General features: G+C 40.6%; 1 long non-coding RNA gene across 3 annotated transcripts in view; it reads left to right on the plus strand.

Moving 5' to 3' along the window:
* LOC139362256 (uncharacterized) overlaps positions 1–26,972 on the plus strand; it is a 31,373-nt gene extending 4,401 nt beyond the window's left edge. Inside the window, exons 4-7 of one of the 3 annotated variants that reach the window (XR_011620695.1) lie at positions 13,042–13,111; positions 16,750–16,819; positions 21,464–21,557; positions 25,391–26,972. This is a non-coding gene — a long non-coding RNA (uncharacterized lncRNA). Of the gene's footprint in view, positions 1–13,041; positions 13,112–16,749; positions 16,820–21,457; positions 21,558–25,390 lie in introns of all 3 variants that reach the window. The other 2 variants (XR_011620694.1, XR_011620696.1) reach the window with 2 other exon arrangements.
* Positions 26,973–27,918: the final 946 nt, after the last annotated feature.

The raw sequence follows: 27,918 nt of genomic DNA on the forward strand, positions 1-27,918 counted from the left end.
ACTGTCCTTGAGCCCTATCTATTGTCAGCATACTGTTTTCTAAGGCCCCTGCATTTCCCCCTTTTTGTTTTTGTTTTGCCTCAATCCTAAAAAGGTAGCCCATATTTGTTCCTGTGTTTTCTTTTGTTTTTGGAGGCGACGGAGGGAGCATCGAATCACCAAAAGAAGTAGACTCAATCCAAGTGCCCAAAGCAATATATTTCCAGAGATTGTAGAAATCCATGTTTTCATCTGGGTCCATGGGTTAAAGGCAGCAAGGTGCTGACCCAGCTCTGCGGGGTTATGGTTCCAGACAACACGTGTAATTGTTGTCGAAATGCTTCGGAAATGTTCTGAATGAGCTCTTGGATGTCCAAACTAATATTTTTATGGCCTACTAATAATTTTCGGATTACAGTCCAATTTTGAGAGATGTTAAAAGGTACAGGCGTTACACAAAATTGAGTGGAGTTCCAATCACACTGTAATGTCATCCGAGTACTGAGTACAGTGAGCTGATCTCCAAGCCATGTCAATGCTTGCTCCATGTTGTCCAATCTTTCAGCAAGTTGAGAGTCAGTGTTTCGTTGTTGAAGCCATAGCCGGTGAGATTGTTCGTGCCATTGCTGCATAAATTCAGCATTTTGTATGCTTTGATGAAGAGCGAGTCCTGCTTTGGTCGCAGTGGAGGCGATGGCAACAAGACTCATCACCGAGGCAATTATAAGTCCAAGGGCACGGCGGGTTCGCTGAAGAGAAGTCCAAATATAAGTTTCAAGAGGTGATGCCCCCCACGGTCGCGTAAGGTTAACAGGTAGCCAAATTTCCTTACAAGCCCTGAGGATATAAATATCCCCAGTAAAGTTGTGCCACCAGGAATGATTGAGGCAAGACAAAAATGTACACGTGTCTGTACAATTAACAATCCCCGTATCATTATCCCATGTCAAATTCCCTGCTAATAATAGGTAAGGCTTATGGACACAAGCAATAATATATCAGGAGGTATTTCGATATAACTGAATATGAAAGGAGTTAGTTGGGTTAGAAAGATTAAGGGACATATTCCTCACAAAAGTGCTAATGGCATCACCTGCAGCTAACCACTTCCAAAGATGACTCTGTACTTCAGGCCTCCTTCACGCCATACCAAGGTTTCATTACTGTTAGCGGCAGTACTTTTATTTACCCAGTGTCATTTCAAAGGTATGTGACTAAATTTTATTTGAAAATCACCGTGCACACTCCAATCAGTTATTTACATTCCATTGTATTCTAATAAAATCCGGGGTTTAGTTCCCCGACATTGTTGCCACTCCAGCACCTCAATATTAGGAGAAACCTCTGGAATAGGACAAAAAGATAAAGAACTAGGAATAGTTTCATTACTATATACAGTATGATTATACTGAAGGCTTCTAGTTACAATAATAACAGTATTAGCAGCCACATGACTATGATTATAGCGAACAGCCCAGGCTTCATGCGATTTTCGGAGACAATGAGAACTATTTCCCATACATATTGGAAGTCCTTCCACTCCAAATTGATATGTGTTGTTTATAATTCCCGTTTCCCATTCTATATTGTCCTTGTCTATATAGGGGGACGGCATCCAAGTAGTGTCATTGGTGAAAACCTTAATTTCCTCCTCCCCTCAGGCGACTCCCTGATACAAGGGCGGAAAGGGAATATAAGTCCAATATTCATACAAAGCCTCACTAAGAGAAATAAGTCCCCCGCCGAGGCACATCTAACAAAGGAAGAAATGCATGCTGAATCCAGTTTTCTTTTCAACAGGGTTTCAATCGTCTTGTAGGAAACCACTCAGGTCCGCTCCCTGTAAGGACAAGAGCATAGCCCCATCCCTGTTTTAGAATTTGCCCTTGAACATACTTTAATTGTCCAAAAGAAGGGACATCTCATGGATTAACCCCAGGATGGAAGGATGGAATGCTCAAAGGAGCACAGGAAGGACAAGCTCGAATAAGAGAACAAGCTTGTTTATAAGTTAAATGAAACCGTCGTTGAAGGCCAGAACTATTAGTGTGATGTAGAGTATATTTTTGTTCTGCAGCATGTAGGTGGCCTATTAAAAGCGAATCAATCTGAGTATTACCATGAACTAATGGTCCAGGAAGTTGAGAATGAGAACGAAGATGAGTGATGAATAAAGGAGCTCGACGTTGGCTCAAAGTAGAAGATAACAAGGAAAAGAGTTTTTGAAGAGAAGAAGTAGCACAAAGAGGTAAAGTGGCCTGAGAAATATAAGAAGTAACATAAACAGCGTATTGAGAATCACTAACAATGTTACAACCAGTAGTAGGGAAATCAAGTAAGATCATCAGAACAGCCAATAATTCTCCCTGTTGCACCGAGGGATAAGGATAAACTGTAACTCGAGATTGATGAACACTCCAATATCCAGCCTTATCATTGCTACTAGCATCAGTAAAAAAGGTAGGACCTTGAACAGGAAATACAGAAATTGGTGAGAAAGGCAACACAGAATGTTGCCTAAAAAATGAAAAGATCGGAGACTTAGGATATTGGGTAGAAAATTGTCCAACAAAAGAAGCGCAAGCAACTTGCCAAGAATCAGAAGTTGCAAGAAGATAAGTGATCTGACTATGAGTGAATTGAGAGATAATTAAGGAAGGATCTCCTCCCCAAAGTTGTTGACAGTGATGCCATCCTTTGATGATCAGTTCAGCTAAACGATCGATATAAGTAGCCAAGCGTTTAGATATTTTATTGGACAAAAAGATCCATTTTAGTGGTCGATTAGTTTGATGAATCATTCCTGTGGGAGAAGGTAAAGTATGAAATAAACAAAAGGAAGGGCCTTTTGAAGTTGCTCTTCAACAAGCTGGAGTTCCTGTAAAGCCAAAGGAGTTAAATGGCATGAGTTGTACAAGTGACTGTCTCCTTCTAGAATAGAAAAAAGATGTTATAACTGATATGTTGGTATTCTTAAAACAGGACGCATCCAATTAATGTCTCCTAGAAGCTTTTGAAAATCATGTAATGTTTTTAAATGATCATGTCGAATTTGAATTTTTGGGGGTCGAATATTTTGTGCCCCCAAGGTATAACCTAAATATTGAATAGGAAAATCCAGTTAAATTTTTTATGTGGCAATATTAATTGAGTAGAAAGAAAGCTGAGTTTGTAATGATACAAAAGCATCTTGCTGCTTTTCTCTGGTTGGTGCAGCAAGAAGAATGTCATCCATATAATGATATAAAAGAACAGAAGGATGACGCTTTCAAACAGGATCCAAGGCCCTATGGACAAATTCTTGACACAAGATAGGGCTATTTAACAAACCTTGAGGTAAAACTTTCCATTGATATCGAGAAAGTGGCTGAAAATTATTAAAAACAGGGACAGAGAAGATCCATACAATAATAAATTAACACAGTTGGAAACTGATTATTTACAGGATTTAAAGTCCTATGTACAAATTTTTGACATATAGTAGGGCTATTAAGTATACCCTGGGGAAGAAGCTTTTGCTGATATTTTTGAATAGGTTGTCCATTATTATATTTAGGAATAATAAAGGCAAACTTTTTACAATCTTGAGGTTGTAATGGAATAGAGAAAAAACAATTTTTGAGATCTATGACCATTAATTTTTAACTTTGTGGGATAAGGGCAGGATTAGGAAGACCAGGCTGTAAACTTTCCCTAGGTTGAATGTAAACGTTTATAGTTTTAAGACAAGACAAAGACGGGAATTCCATGCAGAAGTACGTGGCTTTAGATTCCTCTCGGCCATTTGTTTTTTGACTTACTCTTTTAAAGTCCTAAGTATTTCTTTAGATAATGGCCACTGTTTCACCTAAAGAGGAGTGGTCATTTTACACTTTAATTATAAAACTTGAGGCTGGTGAACAGTGGCTATGAGTTTAAAGGATTGTAGCCCATTTTGAACATCATATTTTTGGCAGCTGAGGAAATATGAAGAATGTTTAAAAAAGCACCAAATTGTTATGAAAGATTTTGTCCCCAAAGATTAATATTGATAGGAATAATATATAAAAAAAAACTTGACCTTGTTGACCTTTAGGACCGACACAGGTTAAAGGTTCTACGTCTTGATAAACCACAGAAGCAGCACCCAAGTCAGTGAGTATGACTGAAACTTGTCTTTTTTCCCATTGTATAGGCCACTAATTTAAACAAATAATGGACATATTCACCCCAATATCAATTAACCCTTTAAAAACTATTCCATTAATATGCAATGAACATAAGGGCTTTTGATTAGAAACTAAAGTTTCCCAAAAAACAGTTTTTTTCTGTGCTACCAAACCCTCCCTATTGAGAATACGTTCCCCTGCCTCTAGGCGTATAAATTGTGAAACTTGTACCATAATAAGAATTTTATTAGTAACATCAAGATCAATGATTTCTGGAATCATCATTAACTTCCATGTAGCACTGTTGTTTTGACCTAACAAAAGTCCTACATGTCCTTTTGGCAAAGGGTCACACACTCTAATAGCTAATTTATATACTCCTCTATTAGGAGACAAGGTATAAGGTTGAGTAATAACTAAGTCAGCAGCGGCGCTCTATTTAGTTGCCGCATAAAGCTGAGAAACTGGGGTAAGGTGTGGGATCTTTAAGGAGGACTTGAATTTATTCGTTGATGTTGTAGGTCATTGCTCACTGGGTATTGTAGTAGACTTGTATTGTAATTGTTGGGGCCCCAAGCCTGTGGGCCCCAGCTCCCGTTTCCCAGGAGAGGAGACAGTAAATTTCCACTTTTATCAGTTTTGGAACGACATTTATTTGTCCAATGTCGACCTTTACCACAATATTTGTACACCTCTGAAGGCAGCTTTCTGCCTTGAGGGATAAAAGTGTTCCAATTTTTATGACATTCTTTTTTTTTTGAAATGTCTAGGTTTACCACACTGCAAACAAACACCTTGTTTGTTATTTCCTTTTAAGGCTTTAGACAAAGCTCCAGCAAATAATTGAGCATTATAAATAGCCCCTCCAACACTAACACAAGTTTTAATATATTTATCTAAATTGGCCCCATTGGCCTTTAACGATTTTAACAATTTTTAATAGTCAGCATAAGCATTTTTAAAAGACAATGTTTGTAACAAAATTTTTGAAGCAAGGCCTGCACCCACAATTTTGAAGACAGCATCCTGAAGACGGGCTATGAAATCTGGATATGGTTCATTTGTGCCCTGTAAAATCTTCACAGAGGAAAGGGAAGATTTTCCTGTTATCTCTACCTTATTTCAGGCCCTTAAAAACAAAGTCTTGATTTGAGTAAAGGCAACATCATCTAGACCAGCCTGAGCATTAAGAGTAGCATACTGGCCCGTGCCTGTGAGTTATTCCTCAGTGGGTCCAGGGGGATCACACATAACATTTTTCCTAGCCTGTACATGTGCCTTGTTCATTTACCAGCTGTGCAATTGTAACCACTGAGAACGATCAAGAAAAGCCTTCCCTCAAAGTCTTCCAGTCTATAGGAATTATCAAATTTTCTGATGAAAAAACATCAAGAAGACTAAGGATAAAAGGAGATTGAGATCCATAGTTAGAAATGGCAGCTTTCATTTCTTTTAAAAATTTAATTTGTAAGGCATTAAATTGGACATTATTGCCACCATTTGAAAACTGAGCATTAGGAGCAAAAGAAGCACAAATAATTGGAAACAGATCCAGCTCCTTAAATTTTTTTTTTAATTAAAAGTATATATAATATATAATAATACTCATATCCCCAAATATAAAGAATCCCAACATATTAATAGGAAAAGGTAAATAACCCAACCAAAAGTAGCAGAACAAAGAAATGACAATAAACCTATATGTCTAACATCATTACTCACTAGGAAATATGTATATTAATACCAAATTGAGAATCATTACATACACAATACAATGGTTAAAATTTAAAAACACAGAAAATATCAAGAGGTAGTTAATGTGTTAAGCAACTTGAATACTCAACTTCTGTTTGGAGTGTAAATTGGTGGAACCTATGCACCCCTATAACATAACAATTTCCTAGCTGGGGTTATTAATACTATATTAATATTAATAGTTAATATTAATGTGCTTATTTATTGATTATTGAAATACTCATTTTAACAAACAATAAGATATACATATACACTGGTTTTGACATATTAAACAGGTGTTTAGTATAAATTTAAAGTATGTCTGATGTGAACAGGGCTTCAACTTTGCCAAACAAAGGTAAAGATAAGGAAGCTGGGGGGTTGGAGGCTCTGGAAAATCCTCTTTTAACAGGGCAGAAGGAAAAGAAACAGGGAAAGCTCGCAAAAGTGAATTAGAAGAATATATCTGTAATATTTGTTGAAGCATTTCCATAATACTCAGCATGTCAGAATTTCCCTTAGAAGAAGGAAGAGCTGGCTTTTTCTCTTCTCCCCCTTTTGCTACCCCCCCCCATCCTCTGTTATCCTGGCACAAATGGGCTCCATTTCAGATTTATTTTTTTTCCAAATCCTCAGATACCTTTCCTCCTGTGGCTACATTACCACACTCTGAATCAGTCTCAAGTAACTCTAATGTCTGAGTGATAGAGTTACACAAGGTCCACAATCTTAGAGGCATAATATCCCCTAACTGGAGAGCTCTAAGCAGAGCTTTTACTACCTGTAACCATTCTCTCCGATTCAGCTGCACTTTAGTCTGATACTGAAACCAGTAACAATGTTGTTCAACATGGGCAAACAATTGCTTCAAAGTCTTTTTCTTTTACTTCCACTCCTATAGACAGCAACAGTCCTTGAAACAGCCATAAATATTCTGAGGCCAGAGAGATGGAATTCCCCATAATGAAAGCTTAAGAAGGTTCCCCTTAACAATATCCGGGCCTTACCCGCCCCTAGGGGGTTCCCCTTCTTGTTCTCCCCTACTCACCCGTGCTGACCCTGCTCGCTGCGCCACTTGTTAGGGTCTGTGCCGGGGGTGGTGGAGAATGAAAGAACACACAAAAGACAAAGACACACAGAGAACATGGCAGCCGCACTCAGAGCCTCCGCCTCACTTTATTTATACTCCATAAACCCCACGTCAGCAGAAAGAATGCAATGCAAAACAAACTTTCTTTTCCCACATGTAACCTAATACTCAGTTCCTTGTTTCTCTGCTCTTCCTTATCTGCCCGCCTTCTTGGCGCCTATGGGAGTTCATTAAAAGTTCAATTGGAGATACTGTCCTTGAGCCCTATCTATTGTCAGCATACTGTTTTCAAAGGCCCCTGCACGAGGCAATGAGCACATTCAGTTGAACAGCAGGTTTTGGTGCATGTGGCCAGCAGGAGAGAGGGCTAGGGAGCAGTGAGGCGGGCTCTGGAAGCTAGGCTGAGGTGGCTCCACATTTCTGCTCTTTGTGCCTGACCATTTTTCTTTGAGCCAGTTTAATAATTTCTCAAGTAAGTCTCCCTCCCTATCTTCCTTCTTCTCTCCCTTCCTACTCTTCCTTACTCTTTTTCTTGTTACCTCCATTTAGTTTTAATTCTTCTTCTTTTTTTTAAGTTGCATTGTATAGTGTGAAGAATTAAATAATTCCATAGGGTCTATTGTGCAAAATAATCATCCGCCATCCCCTCCTCCTATTACCTCTTTTCCAGAGAAAATATAATAGCTTTAAACTTTACTGTCTTTTTTTTTTTTTTTTTTGGTTTTTGCCTCTATATTTTAAAATAGCATGCTTTTATTGCTACTATTCAAATTTTTAATTTCAGGCATGATTTATGGAAGCTGGGGCTTTCCTTTCTTTTCTCCTTCTTCCACCACAAGCGTCCTCCCCATTGGTTACACTTTCGGCTAGATCAGTATTCATCATTTTCATTTATCCTGACTTCTGTAACTGCCACTCAGTGCTGAGCCTGTGGCAAATTACGGTTGTTTTTCTTTTCCTGTATGACTTTTTGTCTTTTCTGGATTAATAGCTGTTTTTTCATTTGTTTATGTCTGTATGTTTTGATTACTAATTTAACTGCAAACTCCCTGCTAGTTGTCCAAATCTCCTTTCTCAAAGTTCCCAGACATTAGGTGTTCTGAGACTTCTATCTTCTTGAGGAAACCTTTTCCAGAACCTTTGGGCCTGATTCGGTGCAGGGTCCTTGCTTTCGTGCCCTACGCTCAGCGGTATGTTCCCGGGCTCTTCCTCTACCATCGTTGTGGGGATTCCCTTTTCACTGTGTTTCTCCTCCGTTTCCTTGCTTGAGCCTTCCTCTGATTTTGAATACCTCCCTGTTTTGGGGACACACCTCCTCCAGGAGCTTGCTGGTACAGAATGCATGGGACTCTATCCATCTGGATTCAGAGAGCAAGTTCTAGTCAGGAACTTCAAGAAGCATTTAATAAAGGGATGGTTTACAAAGATGTGGGAGGCTGAAGAACCTTGGGGCTAGTACAAGCAAAAGTCTTTTTCCATACCAAGGTTTGGGGTCATGGGAAGGAAGCAGCTACTGGTATCTGCAGACAAAAATATATTTGAAGGTAGCAATCAACCCACATTGATCTTGCAGGAATTTTCTCATTTTGCTGTTTTTGGAACTCCTACCAGACAATGATCATCCTGCACTGATGGCCTTTTCTTCTTTATTTTATATAATTTAGACAGTTTGCCCTACGTCCTGTGAAGTTTATTCAGTTTTATTTTCTAACTTTCTGTAGTTTCTTGGGACTAGGCAACATTTTGCTATCATATTTTAAATTTCCAAGAGCTTGCTTTAGTCCTCTGAATGTTCACTTTTAATAACATCTTGTTCTTGTTTCATGATTGCACATTTTCTCTTACTTTTTGAGCATAGTAATAATTTTTTGAGGGGAACATTGTACTCTCTTTGAATAGTTTTTCTATAGTATCCTCCAAAATGTGTTTAGCATGCTTTTGTGTTTATTTTTTCTTTCCTTCAGGTCAGTGATTTTTTTTTTTTTTTCAGATGGTTAGATTTCCTTGTATCTCTGGTCATATTTAACAGTAGAAGATGAAGAAGCTGATTGGACGCCCTGAGCACATTTGTGGGTTGCTGTTTTGGCTCTGATGTAGGATGATCTGGTTGAGCCATTGTACTAGGGAATTCTTGATGGTTATACTGGTTATACTGGTTGTACTGGGGAATCCTTGATGCTAGTGACTTTTGTCTCTTCTCTTGGGTGGAACAGAGTCCTCAGAGAAAACCTTACAATCTTCTGCAGAGGGTGAAGGTCTAGCAATGATCTGGGAACTAAGGGGAAGAAGATTACTGGGGTTGAAGGAGGGGCCTTAGCCTCCAGGATCCAAAGTTTCACTTCATCTTCCCTTTTCAACATAACCATCTCTGATGAAATGTAAATGAAAATTAACATTTATCTTCTCAAAAGACTAGCCTTCCATTTTCTTGCTAGAGTGTGGATCTGGAAGTCTGTCTGTTTTTAAAGTGGCTACCAAACAGTCCTTCACCTTCACCCTACTTCCAGAGCCTCGGGGTTCCCTGCTGAACCTCTGGGAATCTCATGGCTCTAATCCAATTGGCCATTGACTTTCCTTACTACTGGTTGAGTGAGGAGTCATCTTTCTTTGATCCACCAAGTCAGTTACCAGCTGCCTTTCTGCTTTCTAGCTATGATTTCTTTTATCTTTCTCCCTATCCTTACAGGTATAGGACCTAAAGAAACTACTTTTATGATGTGTTAGCAGAGTTTTGTGAGGGTGTGTGAAGTTAAATGTGGAAATGTTAGTCTCTTTCCTAAGGCAATTCCCCATTCCTAGAAGAAGACAGCTACATCCACCCTCAGAAAGGCTGCTTTTCCTGGATGAATTGGGCTTCAGCTGGAGATTTGCTGGTCTGTGGGCTGGTGAAAAATCCGGCTTTTATTCGTGGCTGTGTTGTTCCTCTGAAGCTCATTCTGCCGTCTGGAGACCCGATAACAGGGCCACGTTCTGAGCAATGACACTCTCTTTTCCTTTTTGCAGTAAACCATCCTCCATTTCTGTGACCACACGCAACTCCAGCCAGTCCCTATCTCAGATAACCTGAATGGAAGCCACACCTCCCTGAGGTCCCTGGGGCTCATTTTCTGAAGGGCATCACTGGGACTGGAACTCCCAAGTCATCTTCTACATCCCATCCTATGCCCCAGTCTTTCAGTGACTCTTCAGATGATATATTTGAGAGATTTAATCATGGCTTACTGCATTATACCATGAAACCTTTTTGCTTCTATGCAGTAACTTTCTGATGCCTGTAGCTCTAAGAGTAATAAAGGCAGAATATTCAGTCAGTATTTTTGTCTGTGAGGTTTCCCTCAGGTATCTTTGTTTAGCTGACCCAGGGACAACATCTTGCGGCTTTGTTTTCCTTTGGGAGCGAAACTGGCTCACTTTATCGGGTGAAGCAAGATAAACCTTAGGAGTAAAGAGTTTTGTGTCAAAAGTTGCTGCCTTGAAAAATTTGTTTCCACAGGGTGTCAACGTGCTGATATTCCAATCTTGCAGAAATCTACTAGATTTGATGGAATTGAAGTCAATTGGAAGACAATTTGTGGGAATAATTTCATAATTCAAAGCATTCAGAGAAAATGTGTTTCCTCAGCTGCAGTGACCGAAAACTTGAAGGCAGTGAGAGTCATGTGTTGTGCTTGGTTATGTCCTGCTTCGATGCCAGTTTGGAGTAAAGGCTGAACTTCGTTGTTGAAAGCCACCGTGGAGAGTGGAAACATTGACTGTGCATTGCTGAGGGGAGGAATGTTATTTACTTATCCAGAAATAGATGCATCCTTGCTCAGTGGGCTGGGAGATAGTATCAGTCCTTTCCATTGCAACAAAGCCCACTGCCTTCTTTTTTCAAAAGAGTAAATACTTAAATAGGTAACACAGAAAAGTTACTGCCGTTTTTCCTTCGTCAACCATGGCTGGGAGTCAAAAGAGAGAGTGAGGCAGAACTCACACATGGTGAAATAATATTGTAGACATTACATGTAATCCTTTTAAGGTGATGGCATTAGGCTTTGTGATTTGCAATTGGCCAAATTGAGAAAACTTTTCTCAAAAAGCCATTTTAAGATAAAAAATTATGAATTTTCTTAAGCCCTGTGATTAGAGTGTAACACGTATTTATGGTCCCCCCAGGCACCACCCAATAAAAATTGTTAAAACCTTTAGTACTTTTAGTAGTTCACAGTTCTATGACCGAAGTTATTTTGTAGATTTTATGCTTAAAGCAAGGTCAATGTATTGCACTGTATAAATTATTCTAAGTAATTGCTCAGTTATTTTATAGCTTAGTCACAGGATTTTTTCATTATTAAATGTAGCCTTTCCTTTAAAGTTAGGATGAGAAGGGCACGATAAATCACAGGACGGCTTGCCATTGGGGTTTCAGCTTTACCTGTGATAAGGGTTTAATAACAGTCTGGCCCAGACACCAGCTCCCTCTCAATTACCTTTCCACATGGGCATTAGTTCACACTGTTTATTAAAAACTCCCCTTGTAGTTCTTAAATGGAGTGTTTCAGATTAATGGCCCCCACGGAGTTTGACTTCACTGCACTTCATTAAAACTGGATTGTACAAAAGGTTACTTCAATTAAATACAGAATGCGACCTTACATCTGTATGGATTTTTTTCAGAAAATGCGATAAAATTGCTCTGCCAATCCTTCAAGATTAACAAGACAAAATCTCTTTCAGTAACCAAAGTACAAAAATGTGTGTGCCTGTTCTGAGTTTTCCTCTGGCTGTACGACTGGATTTTATAGAATTAGAGGACAACTTGTGGAAAGAGCCTGAAGTTATAAATGGATCAAGTTACAGGACAGCCAAGCCCCAGTGTGGGGCTGGAGAGTTTGGGAGACCTTTTGTTCCCCTTGAGCGGATGCTGTACATTTGGTGCTTTAGAAAAAAAAATATTTTGGTTCCCATATAATAGAAATATTTTTCTAGATAGATTGGTTTGTGTTTTTTCAAAAAAAAAAAAAGTGATATAACATCTTCTGAGGTTTTCTTAGCTACTCCAGTCTGTGAGGTGCAGTTTGTGGCAGTTCTTAAGCATTGTATCCTCGGGAAACGCAGGACAACTGGAGGCATCAGTTCCCCATCCTGCACCCCGAGAATCCGGCCTTATTGTCTAGAGGCACTGTGGAAAGTGATGCTCATTAACACCGTAACTCAGTAGCTCCATGTCATCTTTCTATGAGTTCCAAGCGACTCAGTGAAGTCAGCCCAGATCCATTTTCTGCTCTTTTTGGATGGTCAAGATGCTAAAATTGTATGTTCTCACAACCAATACCCAGAATCTGCTTATAATTTTAAGAGCTCTTATATGGTAAATAATTTTTTAAATGCTTTAATTTTATTTTTTGAGATGGGGGCTTGCTGTGTTGTCCAGGCTGGTCTTGAACTCCTGAGCTCAAGGGATCTGCCCGCCTCAGCCTCCCAAAGTGCTGTGATTGCAGGTGTGAGCCACTGTGCCCAGCCAAAAAATGCTATCAATTTTCGATTGTTAAAAACAGTTGGCCGGGCATGGTGGCTTATGCCTGTAATCCTAACACTCTGGGAGGTCAAGACAGGCGGATTGCCTGAGCTCAGGAGTTCGAGACCAGCCTGGGCAAGATGGTGAAACCCCGTCTCTACTAAAATACAAAAAATCAGCTGGGCGTGGTGGTGAGTGCCTGTAATCCCAGCTGCTCAGGAGGCTGAGGCACGACAATTGCTTGAACTCCAGAGGTGGAGGTTGCAGTGAGCCAAGATCGCACCACTGCACCCCAGCATGGACAACAAAGCAAAACTATGTCTCAAGAAAAAAAAAAAAGTTAAGCCTGTATTGAGGTTTTAAGGAACTGAGGCTATCATTGTTACTCAGATGTCAGTACATCTGAGTTTTTAGCATTGTTGCTGTTTGGTTTTTCTGCCAGTATCTTTTTTTTTTTTTTTTGGCTAGGTTCTGTCTACTTTTCATGATCAAAAGTGGCATTTACTAAGGAATCCAAAATAATCTAAGCATTTATTCAAATGTCTTATGTGTATTATACATGACGATATTCATTGCACACCCATGCATAGGGTCAGGACTCGGCGAAGAGAGAAGAGGTGATGTCATCTGAGGAAAGTAACATGAAAGTCCTCTCACTGGGTATGTTTACATATAAGTAATTTATCTGGGTGAAGACTCTGAAGATTTGCTTAAATACTGTATGAAGAATGGACAAGCCATTAAATGCTTATCACCAATTAACAGCAAAGTTCATTAAACTAGCATGTTACTTATTTGGATCCTCAGGGGACCATCAGAAAATGGATCTATTTTGACTTACAGAAATTAGCACACTGAGAACAAGTGGCACTATGGACAGGTCAGCCCCGCACTGGTGTCACGGTGGGGAAAGGGTTCTGTGCAACTGGAAGGGAGAACGAAGACCCAGGCACTAGGCGTTTTAAGAGCAAAAGAAATGAATAGAAATAAATGAGAAAGTTGTATCTACTTTAGAATTTGGGATTGTGTTGTCTACACATATTGTAGGTTAACTAGTCTCCAAATGTGATCTAATTCTGCAGATCACATTTGGAGACTGGCTACTACTAAAAATACAAAAATTAGCCAGGCGTGGTGGCACGTGCCTGTAGTCCCAGCTACTCGGGAGGCTGAGGCAGGAGAATCGCCTGAACCCGGGAGGCGGAGGTTGCCGTGAGCAGAGATTGGGTCATTGCACTCCAGCCTGGGCAATAAGAGCAAAACTCCGTCTGAAAAAAAAAAAAGATTTTAAATAAAAATATTATTTAATTTTTTATTATTAGGTTTATTATTAATAGTTAATAAACCTATTAACAATAGGTTTATTATTACTATTTTAAAATAAATCACTAAGTATTTTTAAATTGTTAGTTTGTAGTTTATGATAAATATTAATAAGTATAAATATAAATCAAATCAACAAAACTTTCTGAAGTCCAGGATACTTTCTGAGCCTAGTGGGGTCCTGAGATCCAAGTATTTGGGGGCCACTAATCTAGGTGGTGAATAGATTCCTTCCTCATTATAACTTGTCACGCACTCAGGAATTGCCTGGGAAGAATGCTGGCATTGAGAATACTGAAGTCCTGGGAATACCTCTATGCACGTACTTCTCCAAATGTAGTTGGAGAGAAAAGTTTTCTAAAACAACTTTCTCACATTTATTTATTTATTTATTTATTTAATCATTTATTTATTTATTATTCTTTTTAGAGACAGAGTCTTGCTCTGTCGCCCAGGTCGGAATGCAGTGGTGTGTTTGTAGCTCACTGCAGTCTCAAACTCCTGGGCTCGAGCAATCTCCTGGCCTCTGCCTCCCCAGTAGCTGAAACAGCTTTCTATTATTACATAAAGTAAATATTAAGGCAGATGGCTGTGACTGCAGGTGCGGCAGGGAATAAGTAAGAAATATGAAAATTAAAAGGAAGGAATTTGAAGGCATTAATAACAAGCTTATTCTAATTCATCACTTTCCTTTGGTATAGTAATTAGACTATTTTGCCACTGATGAAATTTTAGAATAAAATATTAATTTGTATCAGACTTAATTAAAATTGAAAAACAGGCCAGGCATGGTGGCTCATGCTTGTAATTCCAGCACTTTGGGAGGCTGAGGCAGGTAGATCACAAGCTCAGGAGTTTGAGACCAACCTGGCCAACACGGTGAAACCCTGTCTCTACCAAAAATACAAAAATTAGCTGGGCATGGTGGTGGGAGGCTGTAGTCCCAGCTACTCAGGAGGCTGAGGCAGGAGAATCACTTGGACCCAGGAGGCGGAGGTTGCAGTGAGCCGAGATGGTGCCATTGAACTCTAGCCTGGGTGATAGGGCAAGACTCCATCTGAAAAAAAAAATAAATTGAAAAGAATGTTTTGAACTAAAATGTATCAAATGAGCGTGGATAAACAGTTGCAAGTTGTGACCTGCTGGGTAAGAATTGGAAATAATTGGGAGTCCTTGGATTGGGATGAGGAGCAGAGAAGGAAATTGTAGGATGATGTGCAGAACAAAGCAGCTAGAGGAGCAACAACAGCTCCTGAAGTGGGCGACTTGCATTTTGCAATAGTATTGGAAAAAGTTTTCCATACAATTAAGCTGCACCATTCAAGTACGACTAGAAGGTGACTGGCTTCACTTTTAGATAGGAATCAATGGAAAAATCTCACTGGAGGACTTTGGTGGCATTGGTGGAGATCATAAGTCTAATCTTTGACCAATGAGCAGAAGCCAGTTATGGGGTTGGAGATGCAGTTGGAGAGTGAGAAGAAGCAGTGTCGACATAAAGAAATGCATTCTTCCCGTAGGAAAAATGGGACACTGGTCAGAAATAACAAACACACGCAGTCAAATCCTAAGTAAGTTTGCAGCTGGATTTTTTCCAGTAATATCTTCACTGGCCTTTTGCCCTTGAGTTATTCTCATCTCCTGCACATCAATGCCAGATTAGTAATCTCTCCAGATGCATTACATTATGACATTCTTTGCTTAAAACTTTCAGTTACTTTTGTTACCCACTGAATTAACTTCAGGCACCTTCTCTTGCTGTTTAGGGTCCTCCAGAACTTGATCTCACCCTGACTTTCTAGTTCCAGCATTTTGACTCCTTTACAAAAGCCAAACCTTGTCTGTTCTTTGAAGCTTGTACACATTGAGCTGATTCTTGTCTCCATTTGCTTACCAATGACATCACTTTGCCCTTATCATGTTCTCCTTTTATCTAAATATTATCTACTCTAAATAAAGTCAAGCTCAGCTACTGTCCAAGCTACTCAGGAGGCTGAGATGGGCTGATCACTTGAGCCTGGGAGATCAAGGCTGCAGTGAACTGTGATTGCCCCACCCCACTGCTCTCCAGCCTGGATAACAGAGTGAGACCCTATCTCAAAAAAAAAAAAAAAAAAAAAAAAAAAAAAAAAAAAAGTCAAGTTTAGGTGCAGTATGCAAAAGAAAAGAGTTGCCACATAAGGAATTAGTTGACCCTGAAATGTTAGAGTGTTGGCTTCCTTTCGTCAGTCTTCCTCTTAATCTCGTAGGCTCAGAAACCTGATTTTGTTAAAAAATCATTCTCAGTTTTGGGCTCAAAGAAGCTGAGCTTACAAAACTAATTTTAAATTACAGATTTTCCAATGTGAACCACAATGCTCACATTGGCCATCACCCTGTAGACAGAACTGCTTTAAAAGTCTAAAAATTTCTAGGTGATTGCTTTGCAAAGATAAGGCTAAAAACCACTAAGTTTTCATCTCTAATGCAGATGGCTTTATACTAAGATAACCATTCTTTTGAAGCCATTCAGCTGAAGTTCTCTAGAATTCTTCCCAATGTTTGCATTTCTGACTTTTTTATTTTTACTTTTTGACAATCCATTTTACTTTTGGCGCATCCAATTATTAGGTCTTTTAATGTGATTAATGAGATTATTGTTCATTTTTGCTGATCTGTGTGTAATTCATTCTGTTTTCTGAAGGAGACATTACCTAGCTTGGTTCTGATTCTTTATGTCTTGATTTCACAATCTAGTTATTCAAGAGTAATCTTAAGTTTCTTCCTTCCAAGTGCCTGGAAGAACATTTTATGATTTTACTGACAACGATCATTATTTGATCTTTACAGCAACCCTTAGACAGACAGGGAAGATGAGTAGAACCCCAATTTATAGATGAGGAAGCTGAGCCTTAAAGCATTAAGAGGGTTATCTGAATTCACACATATTAACTGGATAAATTAGATCTCAAATTAAGATCTTTGTTCTACTATAGGACCGCCTGATGCAAGGACCACTTCTTCCGGCCAATTAGAGCACCTAGCAACGTGCTGGGGTCACTGTAGGTGCGTAATACGTATTTATTTTTAAAAAGAATGAAGATACTACTATGACAAAAAAGTGCAGCAAATTACCAGTTTCACAAAGTTAATTGTGAGCTCCTAGGATGCATTCTTCATTGTGAACTGTCAATCCACTAAACTGATTTTGGTTTTATGATTTGAAAAATTAGCATGATAATTCTTCCTGGTGTGAATTACTCAGGGTATGAGTGGACCACGAAGGTTTAAGACGGGTAATTGCAGTGGTCATGAGTCACAGTCGTGTGGGTGAGGGTTTAAAAAGATACGTGACAGGAGGTGGAGGAGCACAAGGCTTTCGAGACCATGAGTTATAAGGAAGGTCAGGACCCTGGATAGGTCCCCGGTGCATAACAACTGTATCTGAGAAAGCTTTCTTCCAGATTATTATCTTTTATTTAGATTTAAGCTTCCCTGGGTGACATCTCCCCGATGGAATTCTTTGGCTTGATTATGGAAGATTTCTGAGTTTGGGGGAAGATTATATCAGCGAGGCACTCAGTTGCAAACAAAAGAAATAAAGTCTGATTAATTTAAGTAGGAAATTCAGAAGAAGCAATATTTATTAGAAGTATATTTGGAAGAATCACGCATCTGGAGATCCATACTCAAAAACGTGTGGAGACTAAGTGAAATTAGGCAGCTGAGAACGCATGGTTAGCACTGCTGCTAGTAGACAATCACTGCCCTGATCCTGCTGTGCTTTATCTCCACTGCTGCATGGACTTGACGCAGTCGCTGCTTTCCTCAGAGCTTGGCATCGCTCTCTCAAGATCCTAGAGCTGGCCAGAGCTCTGACTGGCCAAGATTCTAGAGCTGGCTAGAGCTCTGATTGGCCAAGCCTCTGCCCTAGCTTCCTGGGGGCAAAGCTGAGATGTCTCCTTTCATTTGGCCTCTGTAATGTCCTAAATAGCAAATGTAGGTACTCCCCCCACCCCGAGGGCTGGGCCTGGTGGCTCATGCCTGTAATGCCAGCTATTCAGGGGGCTAAGATCGAAGAATTGCTTGAGGCCAGGAGTTTGAGGACCCTCGTCTAAACACAAAAATAGGCAGGCGTGGTGGGCGCCTGTAGTCCCAGCTACTCAGGAGGCTGAGGCAGGAGGATCGCTTGATCCCAGGAGTTTGAGGCTGCAATGAGATGTGATCGCACCACTGCACTCCAGCCTGGGCAACAGGGTGACCCTGACTCTAAACTTTTTTTTAAAAAGAAAGAAAGCGATGATTAATCTTTGCTTCAACCTCAGGCTTCCCACTTTTTGAAGAGCTTGGTGGGATAATGGGTTGGCCAGAGCTTTTGTCTTTGTTTCTCCCCACCCACCCATCAGACCACAAAAGTTGTTGCTGAAATTCCTTAGGTTCGCACATGCCCAATGATGACAAGTAGGTTTTAGTGCTCTGCTTACCTTTCAGGTTTCTGGCTTGACTTAGATTCATAATTCTTAATATTTCTTACTTTCTTGCCAGATCATCAATGCATTTTTGAAAGCTTTAAAAACATGGTATTCCATATCTTCCCTTATTTTCAATCTGCCTGTGTAGGTCATCATACATACAGAAATAGGAGTTAAGACTGGTTCTCTGTAATTAGCTTACCAAAAAAATAAGGTATGCACCTTGAGCTAGCGAACAACATGATGCCTGGGAAAACGGGAAGAAAATACATTAAAAAAACATGCCTGGATGATGCGTCAGCGGGGCCAAAGTACTATGCTCAGCAGACAGAGCCAAATATACACATTATGGCAACATTTATTTGGATTATTTATTGTGAGCCTGGTATTCCTTCAATTTAATAGTAGAATAATATGTTAAGCACACACAGACTGGTAAAATAAAAGAACCAGATGGTCAAAATCTGAATTTAACAACTGTATCAAACGACTGGGGTTTACTGCCATTTATAATAGCTTCTGGCTGAATGCTGAGCATGAATTCTGAGCATGTCTTGGGCTCTGTGGCTCAAGACATCTCACACAGGTGCATCTGTGTGATGAGAGCCATGATGAAGGCAAGAAGGAAGCCCTGAAGTTCACTTTCCTTCATGACGACTTAAAGATCAATGGGTAGAAATGGTTTCTCTTCCTCTAAGTGGTAGGATTAAATGTCATCACTTCTCACGAAGTTAACAAAAAGCTAGTCAGCAGAGTGTGTTGATGAGGAAGCACACAGTTCAGCATGCAGTCAAACCGTTCTGAGCCTGCCCTGTGGTTTTGGCACTGCGGTTTCTTTCGTTGGCTGTGTCGGTGTGGTCCTGCTCCCTTATGCAAGCCTGAGCCAGCCATGAACACTCCCCAGCCTCTTTCTCTCATACTGTATTTTGGAACCCTGTTGTAAGACTATTAAAATATTTATAAAACTTTTAGGTATTGCATATAATGCATTGATGCTAATTGATGCAACAAATGGATACTAATACAGGATAGATTTTTCAAAATTCTGCGACTTTTAAAAAATATATGATCAGCTGGAATGGTATGTGAAATACAATATTAAATTGCAGTGTTGAAACTGCCAAAGGTCAAATAAATACCTTTTCCTCTGTAATATGTGCAATAATGTTTCATTTAACCAGCAATATTGGAGACCGAGGTATTTCATAAACATGACTTTTACGAGTAATTGAAGGTTACCTTTAGAGAACTTCAACATTTTAAAATTTTAACTTGCTAGGATGGAAAGCATTAAAAAGTTCACTGCCCACTTCCTGAATTTAGAAACAAGAACACAGAAAAATAGAGACTAATCAAACCCATGTTTCCACCACACAGATTTTCCTTCTTTATAAATGGAGGATATTGAATACAATGCAATATTTTAAAGATAACTGTATGTTATTATGTAAACATTATTATTACACTATTCTGTGTAATAAAATATACTCAGAGAGGTTTGTGGCATATGGGGATGGTTCAAAATTTTATTTTCCTGGTTGTAGAAAATACGGAAAGCATAGAAAGGAAAATAAAAATGACTATAAACACAGTAGGCAGAGGGTAATCATGGTTAACATTTTGGTGTTATTCGTGATTCTGAATACAGTTAATATGTTACTCTATATGCACTTTTAAATTATTATCTACCCTATTAACACATTGGGAATGTTTTCTCATAGCCTTAAACATCCTTAATGACTTGCTTTCTAATGGTTATGTGATTTTGCGTCATATGGCGGTGGCATTGTTATTTTGTTAACCAGTTTCCCGTTGATGAACGTTTAGATTTATCCAGTTTAGCCATTGTAAGCAATGCTATAGTGACCACTCTGTTAAGTAAATCCTGGTGGACATCTTTTATCTATTTAAGAAGGGGTTAGGAAGCACTTACAATGTGTTGTACTGTCTTCTATGTGCTTGGGATTCCATCTTTATTCTTGCAGTATTTATATTCTAGTAGGTGAGACTTACAGTAAACATGGAGAAGCCCGTTAGATAGCATGTAAGAACGTGGTAAATGACATGAACAGTGTTCCCTTAAGATCAGTTCCTAGAAGAGTCCTGAAACATTCTTCTAAAGTGCCTTTCAGAACGGTTGTACTGATTCAGTTTGCTGTCAAACATGCTTGCATGTCACTTTTCCTATCCTTGAAAACATGTTGCTAAAGAAAAAAAATTGCCATTTGGTTAAAAACAGTTTATTACTTTTGTAAAAAATGCTTACATTTGCATTTTTTTATTCTAGTGATTTCTGAACACATTTTAATATGTTTATTGATTATTAATATATCTTCCTTTGAAAAATACCTGTTTATATCTTTCAGATAATGCCAATAATTTGAGGGAAATAGCCTTCGGAGAAAGGAAATGCTGTTCATTTTGTGCCCATTTAGTCACCCAGTGGTATCGATCTGTCTCATTCATCACTCCTGGAAGCTCTTCTTCCTTTCCTTCTGTTCCTGCCTTAATTTAGGAGGCCTTACCCTCTTCTCACCTGGGTTTCAGCTAAAAGCTTCAAATGATCTTCTTGGCTACAGTCTTATTGGCTTCATTCCGTCAAAGACACAGCCTCATAATAATCTTCCTAAAATATAAATCGAACCACATCATTCTCTTCGTTAAAATACTTTAGTCACTTTTTTTTTTTCTTTCTAAGTGAAACTGAAACCCTAGTGAAGTTTGAAAATCTTCCTGTGACCTGGCTCCTGCCTACACAGCAAACCTCGCCCTTCTGGCACATAGCAAACCCTCAATACGTTTTAGGTAATGGATGGCACTGATCACTGCAAAGGAGGTCCGGATGGCCGTGGCTTTCCTCGCGCCGTGGAGATTTAGGCCGGACCCCACACTAGCTGCTTCCAGATGACAGGGACATGTATTGAGCAGTGATTCACAAATTTTTCATTCTTAGGACCCCTTTACACAGCTCAAATTATTAAGGACGCTTAAGAGCTTTTGTTCACATGGGTCATATCTATCTACATTTACTTTATTAAACATCAAAATGGGAAGTGTAAAAAAATACTTATGAACTCATTTAAAAATAATATTAAGACCAACATATTTTAATATTAATAACATATTTTATGAAAAATAGTTATATATTCCAAAACCCCCAAAAATTGGTGGGAAAAGGGAAATTGTTTCACATTTTTGGAAATTGTTTAAATGTTTGATTAACAAATGACAGTTACAGATGCGCGGATGAGCCCAGTCCAGATCAGCTAAGTCTGGCCCAGAAGATCAGACCTACCCCAATGAAGACAGCTCAAATTGCCAGCTGAGAAATTGTAAGTGAAATAAAGGTTGTTGTATAAGCCATTACGGTTGTCGGGGTTCTCCCGAGAAAGAAGTAAGATACGATACATGACAGGGAGGGATGTACTATAATGAACTGGCCCACACGATTGTGGGGACTGGCAGGCTGGAGAGCCAGAAAGAGAGATGATGCTGAATCTGGAGCCCAGAGACCGTCTGGAGGCGGGATTCCCTTTCCCTCAGGAATCTCGGTCTTGCTTTCTCTTAAGGCCTTCAACCATTTAGGTGAAGTCCATTCATTATGGAGGGTAACCCTCTTTACAAAATATCTACTGATTTCAATGTTAATCTCATCTAACAAATACCTTCACAGCAATATTTACCCTGGGTGTTTGACCTAATATCTGGGTTCATGGCTTAGCCAAGTTGGCACAAAATTGACCATCACAACCACCAAGTTTAGGATGGTGTGTTATGGGACAAAAGCCATCTGGCATACTTTGTAACCATCATCTCCGCTGGTCTTTCAACCCTGCAGACTCAGCTGCCTTAAGAATTTTTCGGCAAAATTTTGTAATTCCAAAATGTAGTAATTCCAAAAGGCAAAATTATTTTTTTCTGTGAAATTTTAAGCTTTTAAAATATAGTAATGTAGCAAATGGTTTGAAAATATTAGCAATAGTTTTCCGTAAACAGACTCCCTCTTTGTGGCTACAGTTGGATGGTCCATATGTTCCGGAATGAATCAAGGCAAATAGATGTCTTTCCTGGAAGATGGTTTTGGTTGTTGGGTAGAAAGTTTTTAGGTGTTTTTCCATCAGTCATCTAGGAAATGTTAACTGACTTTCTTAACTGTTACATATTGGGATCCGTGCTAGACATCTAGATGTCAGCATTAATCTCTGTTCTACGGGTATAAAACAAAACTAGATGATTCTTTTCTCCTAGGAGAGAACTTTTTTCCTTAAAGCACTTTGCTCTTTTTCATGTTCTGTCTCTATTCTGTGTATTTAAGTACTTTCACCAGAATAATATGCTTTGGCTGTTCCCATGGAAGAAATTACCTGCTCCTTTCCACTCCCAGCTCCAAGAACAGTGTGGAGATGAATGGGGAAATGAACGGGGCCAGCACAGCACTCCGTGCCAGCTCTTTGTTGCTTCATTTTGTTCACAGATCTCTTGAGGCAAGGATTACACATAGTGTGTTGTTTGTGTATCTGCATTTTCTTGGCATAAAAGAGTTTTAAAGCACTCCAAAATGGGTGTTTCCCATGATCTTGAATAAAAGAATAACTAGATGAAAGTGCTACTTGCTTGAGATATGCAAAACTCTCTAAACACAGCTAAACTTTGGCTTCTGAGTCCTGTTCAGTTCGGAAATAAGGCAGTCTGCCTTCTTCCTTGTAAATTTCTCCTTTGACTGCAAACATTCTAAATGCATCCTACTATTTGTGGAGGACAAAATTCATGTTAGAAAGTTGATATAATCCTAGTAAGTACCATTTACAGGAGCATTATTGTGTTAAGACACTAGCTAACCAACTTGCAAACATTCTCTAATTTAAGTCTCATGACAATCATGTAAGTTAGGGACTAGACTAAGAAAACTGAGGCAAAGAGATTTACTTAATAAAGTACTTTGCCTAAGTATACTCAGCTAGTAAGTGGCAAACTGAGCATGAAAACCTGAGTGTGCGTAACACCAGGCCCAGGGTCTGGATCACTCCACTATGTAGCCCTGCCCACACCACCATCTGCGGGTGAGAATGCAGTCCTAGCTCAGTGGGTAAGAGGATCCAGGCTGAGATTACCTCTGATCAATCCTTTGCTTCTTTACTTACTCACTGTTATTCAATGGCTCGGTATTTCAGTTTATTCCTTTTTAAAATTAGGATAATAATATAGCCTTCTTCTTAGGGTCATTACAGGAATTAAGTTAATACCGGTATGGTGCTTAGAAAACAACCTGGTGGCCGGGCGCGGTGGCTCACGCCTGTAATCCCAGCACTTTGGGAGGCCGAGGTGGGTGGATCACGAGGTCAGGAGATCGAGACCATCCTGGCTAACACGGTGAAACCCCATCTCTACTAAAAATGCAAAAAATTAGCCGGGCGTGGTGGCAGTGGGCACCTGTAGTCCCAGCTACTTGGGAGGCTGAGGCAGGAGAAGGGCGTGAACCCGGGAGGCGGAGCTTGCAGTGAGCCAAGATCGCACCACTCATTCCAGCCTGGGCGACAGGGTGAGACGCCGTCTCAAAAAAAAAAAAAAGAAAGAAAACCACCTGGTATATACTAAGTGCTCCTTAAATGTTAGCTCTTCTTATAAAATTGATTGCAGCTTTTCCATCAGGATGTCAAGTTTTTGGTTTTCTGTGCAGCTTAGTCAATACTCTTATATTTAGCTGCTACTGACTTTTAGATTAAGGTTGTGTCTATGTGATTCCAAAGGACAAGTAAAGTCAATTTGGAAACAAGTCAAGCCAATCACCAATTCAATGAAAATGTTAGTTAGGCTCATGTTTGGTGTCTTGAGGAACAAAAGTAACAACTCTTTTTGTAAACAACTTTTTAAAAGTCTTTCAATTGGTTGCATGATTATGTTGAAGTCAGTCTTCAGTTTATTTAGAAGCAAAAACAAGCAAAACTGTTGGGGAGGCTAAGGCATTTTCAGTGTGGCTTCACACTCCGCACTTCCGCACTCTCTAACGGTCTGCAGAAGGTCTTGGAGCCGCGTGTGGAGAGAGCAGAATGGTGGGAGTCAGGCCCAGCTTTCCCCAGGAATGTTCCAGGTTGTTACATGAGCATCTCAGGCAGATAATCACTTGTTCTGTAATTCAGCTTTTCCTACCGTAATTAGTGAATTAAACGTTCTTACTTGGCTGCTGCCTGAGAGGCCTCAGAGCACTTACCACGTGCTGGGTACCTTGTGAGTAATTCGAACATACAACATAGACACACAGGGCCAGCTGGGCCTACCATCTTCCGTGTCGCAATGTTCCACGTAATTACAGATATCTCATTTATAATTTTCTTTTTACATGCATGTTCTTTCAAAAGGTTTTTACAATTTTAACAACAAATTTTCTTAATGTTTTAGAAAACTGGGAAAGTACAGAAAAGCATAAAGAATAAGAGAGAAATCATGCAGAACCTCATCGCCATAGAGTGGTGCATTTATCTCTAGAAAATGGTGGTTTGAAGTGTTTGCATGGACTAGGGATGTATGAAGTTGTAGCACAAAACAGAAACCTGAGTACTCATGTCAGCCCTAAGAATGGGGTTAGTACGTGATGCAACTTATATTATTTTAGCTTTAAAAAAGTATGTTCATCTGAACTGCAATAAAGCTAGAATTATATTAACTTGAAAGGATGCCTCTGGGAGCTGTAAGTCAAAACAAGGCTTTATTACAAAAAATTAAATAATGATAATAATGTGGAGATAGGTTGCGCGTATGTATCAGGAGTTACGTCTGCGCTGCTTTGGGGCAGAGTTTCCTGTTTGGGTTGGGATTTGCAGAGCTGGTGATTTTTCAGGACTGAAGGGCACGAGGCTCTCAGGCAGGTCACCGAGGCTCAGTGCCCCTAGAGCACCATCTCACAGCTCTTGGGGAAAGGCCTGGCTGACTGTGTGTTGCAACCCAACGTTTTATATAAAAGATGAGACACTCTTCCTACTAATGGATGAAAATGTAAGAACTGGCTGCCTGAAACAGCAGTGAGGTAAGAATTACTATCTGAGGCCACATGAGCCCTGAGACCTGACTTGTGTTCAATGCGCTCCTCTCTTGGGCTACACAAATAAGCATAATTGTCTTTAAGGTCAAATTCCTGAAATAGAATTTACATCTTGCCTTTTTCTCACAGGCTGCAACTTTCCTGGTGCTCTGGGGCTAAGCTTAAGAACTAAGATTCAGAGCAAAGCAAGACAATGCCAGCAGCAGCTCTGGGTGCTTGTGGTGTAGCAGGTTGTGCCAGGGGCAGGTGCAGCCTCCCTGCCTCCCTTACCTTCACCACAGCCACAACAGGCCAGGTGAGCCCAGCCTTCACGTCTCTAGGATATCTCGGGGGTCTGAGGCCACCGCACCTTTTGCAGCACGCTCCACTCGCTGATCTGCGATATGGGAGATATGTTCACTGGCGAATAAATCACCTTGTCAAGTTAACAGCCTATGTCCAAGGTGAGTGACTTGGAGGTCAGCGCAGCAGCGTGACATTGGATGTAGTGGGTTCTGCTTCTGCGCACGGTGCCTCGTCATCACAACATAAGTGTTCAAATACCAGAAGCAATACAAGGCAACATCAAGCTTTTTGTCTTCTGAAGGAGAGGAGAAGGAGATCCTGAATACATTTTCTGAAAGGTGCCTCCAGTCCCTCACTGATCCCGACACGTGGGAGGAAGGAGGGGAGGACGGTGAAGACCATCAGCAAGGGAGAGCAGGTTCCCTGCCCTAGTCCCTGCCCTGGTTCCTTGCCCTAGTCCCTGCCCTGGTTCCCTGCCCTGCTCCCCTGCCCTGGTCCCCTGCCCTTGTCCCCTCCCTAGTTCCTGCCCTTGTCCCTGCCCTGGTCCCTGCCCTGGTCCCCGCCCTGGTTCCCGCCCTGGTTCCCTGCCCTGGTCCCTGCCCTGGTCCCCTGCCTTGGTCCCTGCCCTGGTTCCCGCCCTGGTTCCCGCCCTGGTTCCCTGCCCTGGTCCCCTGCCTTGGTCCCTGCCCTGGTCCCCGCCCTGGTCCCCCGCCCTGGTCCCCCGCCCTGGTCCCCTGCCCTGGTCTCTGCCTCATGTTGTGGGTCTTTGGGCTACATTTCTACTCATTGGCTGAGCATAAACACTGTCCTATGAACTATTTGGCGGCAAGTTCAAAGCAAAGAATATTAACTCTGTGAGGCACCTCAGATAATGCCTGGCTTAACCACCACTTGACAAATAGAGACACACGTTCTGACTCACCCACCATCTCAGGAGCAACTGACCAGGCTGAGGAACTGTGTCTGCTGTCTGCGGCCCACTTGGCTTTCCATTGAGACTTGCTTTCCAGGACTCTGAGCGGAGATCAGTTTCTAAGAAGCATAAATTGTTATTTTGTATCTAGCTGCACATTGGTTTATATATCTTGAACATTAAAACAAATCCACTGATAAGAATTTTTCTCGCAAGTTAATTAAGGAAACTAGATAAATGGAAAGTTCTTAGGTTATGAAAATATTTATGTGAATATGTTATGCAGGAATCATTTCAAAATGAGTTAAAGGGGCTGGACACAGTGGCTCCCGCCTGTAATCTCAGCCCTTTGGGAGGCCAAGGCGGGCGGATCACAAGGCAGGAGATGGAGACCATCCTGGCTAACACGGTGAAACCCCGTCTCTACTAAAAATACAACAAACTAGCCGGGCGTGGTGGCGGGCACCTGTAGTCCCAGCTACTCAGGAGGCTGAGGCAGGAGAATGGCGTGAACCCGGGAGGCGGAGCTTGCAGTGAGCTGAGATCCAGTCACTCCACTCCAGCCTGGGCGACAGAGCGAGACTCCGTCTCAAAAACAAATAAATAAATAAATAAATAAATAACCAATACAAAAAAAAAAAAAAAAAGCAACCAGATGAGATCGTGTATGCCTGTAAACCTAGCTTTTTGTGGGAGGCTGAGGCAGGAGAATCACTTGAACCCGGGAGGTGGAGCTTGCAGTGAGCCGAGATCATGTCACTGCACTCCAGCCTGGGCGACAGAGGGAGACTCAGTCTCAAAAAAAAAAATGAGTTAAAGGAATCTAGGATATTTTGCTCTCTGTCCCTAACCTTTGGGGCTTGATTTGACAGAAACCTGGGAGTGGGAGGGTGAAATTTGTTGTTGCCCTGCTTGTCTTGAATTTGTGGTGGCCACAGAGTGCAGGCTTGACTTCATGCAGGTTCACACACCAGTCAGGAGAACTGATTTTTGTATTTACTTTGATATTTATTTTTTAGTGAAAATAAAAGCAATACCAGTTTTCTGAAGGGTTTCTTAAATCAACTCCTTTGTGTCCTAGAGGGCAATACTTTGCTCCTAGAGAAGCCTATGAACCACGGGTGTCTTTGATTTGTCTCATTGGAACGCGCACTCTCATACCGTATGCTATCCCTCACGTGTGCTAGAAGATAATAGTCTGCAGAGTAGCCTTTATGGGGAAGCCAGCTTCCTGTGCTCTGCTACTCTGCAAAAATCACATCTGGATAGAGAAGAAACCGGTGACACGATCTCTCTCTCTCGGTCTGTGCAATGAACGGACTCTTATCGGTGGGGTGAGGGGGGTGGTGTCAGCAGTGGTGAGATACATGTTTCAAATGTCAGCAACAAAAGAAGAGAGAGAAACAGAGGAAACATCAACAGCTGTTAACCCCTGAGTTTGCTTTCCGGGACAAGTTAA

This window comes from Macaca nemestrina, chromosome 3, assembly GCF_043159975.1.
Source record: "Macaca nemestrina isolate mMacNem1 chromosome 3, mMacNem.hap1, whole genome shotgun sequence".
Lineage (NCBI taxonomy): Eukaryota > Metazoa > Chordata > Mammalia > Primates > Cercopithecidae > Macaca > Macaca nemestrina.